At 51.3% G+C, this 3,484-nt stretch overlaps 1 long non-coding RNA gene across 1 annotated transcript; it reads right to left on the bottom strand.

The window, feature by feature from the left end:
- Window positions 1-214: 214 nt before the first annotated feature.
- On the bottom strand, window positions 215-2,274 carry LOC113837394. Its single transcript, XR_003487965.2, has 2 exons — window positions 2,115-2,274; window positions 215-1,793 (listed from the first exon to the last, which is right to left on the bottom strand). It is a non-coding gene; the product is annotated as an uncharacterized LOC113837394 (long non-coding RNA).
- Window positions 2,275-3,484: the final 1,210 nt, after the last annotated feature.

Genomic DNA, 3,484 nt, shown 5'->3' with positions numbered 1-3,484 from the left:
GGTGCCCAAAAAAGGTCTGTACTGGGGCTGCAGCAATGGCTCAGCCATTAAAAGCCCAGAGGCCTCGGATTCAATTCCTGGCATCCACATGGCAGTTTTACAACTGTCTGTAACTCCAGGGCCTGTGGATCTGATGCCCTCTTCTGGTATCTGCAGACACCAGGCACACACATGGTAGAGACATACATGCAGGGAAAACACCCATACACCTATAAAATTTTTTAAAAAGAAAGATTTATTCAATAACCAAATGTCTCCTTTGTAGTTCAGACAGCCAAACATTCAGGGTAGACAGAGGCCACATGGTCAAAGACCCTGCTTCATTTGCAGTCCGGAGAGGAACTATATAACCAGCCACTCCCAAGGTATATGTTGCAGGGTCAGAAGCAATGAAGCCAAGCGTCGGAGTTGTGTGGCAACAGGTTTTGGTGGTTGGCTGTCCATTCTTATGGCTTTGAGGCCTGGCTGAGAACTGAAGAGACCTGAGATACCTTGTTCCAACTCTTTCACTTGAAAACAAAAAGCCCACAAGGTCCACAGAAGATTGAGCAACCTCCTGGACAGTCCATCCCCACGGGTACCCAGAGGAACCTTAGTCATTGTGGAGAGATGCATCCCATGAACATAGGTTCTTCTTGTTTGGTTGTTTGTTTTTCGAGACAGGGTTTCTCTGTGGCTTTGGAGGCTGCCCTGGAACTCGCTCTGGAGACCAGGCTGGCCTCGAATTCACAGAGATCGGCCTGGCTCTGCCTCCTGAGTGCTGGGACTAAAGGCGTGCGCCACCACCAACGCCCGGCCCTGAACACAGGTTCTTACTGCACACTCACAGCCCACTTTCTTTGAGTCCTGGTTTATTGTTGCTTCTCTGTGACAATGGCTTGAAGTAGAAGAGAAGGCTAGGTGTAATCTGACTAGAGATCTTCTCTCATGCACACGCATTCATATGAGAGCAGACAGAGACAGACAGACAGACAGACAGACAGACACTGGGGAGATGTGTGTGTGTGGGGGGGGAGGAGTCCACACTAGAAGGCCCAGTCCAGAGGCCAGCAGACAGCTTCTCTTGCAGTTCTATTTTCCTGGGAAGACCAGCTCTTAGCAAGGACAGACACCATCCAGATGGGTCACTGGGAGTCCACAAGCCCCGCCCACCAGGATTCAAACCACAGGCCACACCCAGGCCTGGCTGGGAATGGGCATCTTTCATGTTAAGAAATATGAACCTCCAGGATTCCATATAGGTCTGGGAGTGTCCTCACAGAGAACCCTTTGTGCCTGGGAGAGGGGTGGCCTGTTGATTCTGGCAGGTGTCCAGGCATTGCTTACCTCCAGCCACCCTGCCCTGGGGCTCCCCACCTTCCCCCTTCTGTTGGCACCTCCCTTCCTCCCAGGGCACAGCCACTCTACGGAGGGCAGGAACTCAGGAGGAGGCCTAGCTCTGATGGAACCAGGACCCTGAGAGCCTCAGGGAGGCTGAGATGACTCCAAGGAGAGCGGGGCTCAGGGGACAGTCACAGGATGAGGGGGCTTGGAGTCGAGAAGAGGACACGGATGGGCCAGGCCAGGGCTGGGATGGAGTTGCAACACCTTCCGGTTCGTTCTGCCCAGGAAGAGGGTGGGATAGAGCAGCGCGATCTGGCTTGTTGCTGGGAGACACCGTCACTAAAGGTCCACAATTATAATTGCAACTGTTCTTGTTTCTTTTAAAAATTAAATTAAAAAGCCCACAAGAATCTCGCGCTTGTCAGAGTCTTCCTCCCCCGCTGTCCGTTCCTATTGCGAATCCGTGGCATCTGCTAGGAGTTAATTGCACGCCGTGTAAAGGATGCAAACCTTCCTTTAACGGATTTTCCTTCTGGATGAGGGCTAACCCCTCTACCCCCCTCGGCTCCTTCCCCGCCCCCTCCCATCCCCCAGCGGAGAAAAGAGGGACTTGCCTGACCTCCTCCACCCAGCCCTCTGCTTCTTGGAGCCTGCCTCTTCCTGCTGGATGCCTGGGGCTGCCTGCTGCTGAGCTAGAGGCATTCTCCCTGGCCAGACCTCATTCCCCACCCCTAGGAGACTCCAGCTTTGCCAGGGCGGGACCATGAGTAAGCACAAACGGTAGTTGTTACCTTCATGCACCCAGCACTAGGCCCCACCACAGGCCTACTCTCAAGGAAAGAAAGCGGGTAAAGATCGCTTCCTGAAGGCCCAGGAATGGAATGTGACCCTTTCTTCCAGGAGGGTCCAAGGAGAGCTTCACACAGTTCCTGTGCTTTTTTTTTTTTTTTTTACATTCCCTGCCCCGCCCTACCCACCCCACCCCCCAGTGCCCCGTGTGTATCCAGACACAGCCATTCCCAGAATGGCTCAGTTTTTCTCCTAAGAAGCTATGAGCAACTCTGGAAGCAGGAAGTAGTGTGGGCTAATACCTTGAACCATTGCCCTCTGTGGTGTTGAATTTCACCGACAGCTAACTGTGTGCTGTTGGGACATCTCAGAGCTTGTCACAGCTGCTCTGGGTCTTGACAAGTCACAGCTTCTCAGAGCTGGAAGGTCCTTCTAGGCCGCCCCTTTCTGAGTCAGGGTGCAGCTGAAAGTGCTGGATATCTTTTCCCTATTTCACTCAGTAAAGAAAACCTCGAGGTTGACTAAAAGTAATCATATCTGTCGTAGCTTAATCTAAGCATTTGGATGGCTGAGGCAGGTAGACCACAAATTTGAGGCCAACTTAGGCAATTTAGCAAGTTTTTATTTAGAAAGAGAGAGAGGGAAAAAAAAAAGGAAGCCAGGTACCAGGGAGATGGCTCAGCAACAGGTAAAGATGCTTGCCACACAACCCTGGTGGGACCTGAGCTCCATTCCTGAACCCACATAAAGGTGGAAGGGCAGTGGTGGCACACGTCTTTAATCCCAGCACTCAGGAGGCAGAGGTAGGTGGATCTCTGTGAGTTCAAGGCCAGCCTGGTCTACAGAGTTCCAGGATAGCCAGGGCTATACACAGAAGAAATCCTGTCTTGAACCATTCCTCCCAAAAAGAAACAACTCCTCTCTCTCTCTCTCTCTCTCTCTCTCTCTCTCTCTCTCTCACACACACACACACACACACACACACACACACACACGAATAATAACAACAGCAATAATAAAGAGGTTTTAATAATGTTAAAGCTGGCACAGGAGTGCATGCCTATAATCTTAGGGTTCAGAGACTGTGGCAAGAAAATTGCCATGAGTTCGAGGCCAGCCTGAGCTAACTAGTGAGTACCAAGCTAAACAGGAGTAAGTAGAGTGGAGCTCAGTGGTAGAGTGACCAGCTACCATGTGCAAGGCCCTGGTTTGATACCCAGGAAGGAGACACAGGATCCTGACTCCAGCATCTGGAAAGAACTAGAGGGTATAAACAATGGGGGGCAGGGGACGAGACTGGTGTGTGTGTTGTCTAAAGCCTTTCTTTCTCTTTATGGTGGGTGTCTTCTTATTAAGCTAACTATTCTCTGTG

The sequence above is a fragment of the Cricetulus griseus genome, chromosome 10, assembly GCF_003668045.3.
Source record: "Cricetulus griseus strain 17A/GY chromosome 10, alternate assembly CriGri-PICRH-1.0, whole genome shotgun sequence".
NCBI lineage: Eukaryota > Metazoa > Chordata > Mammalia > Rodentia > Cricetidae > Cricetulus > Cricetulus griseus.
Note: the sequence above shows the minus strand (reverse complement) of the source record. Positions and strands in the feature narration are given on the sequence as shown.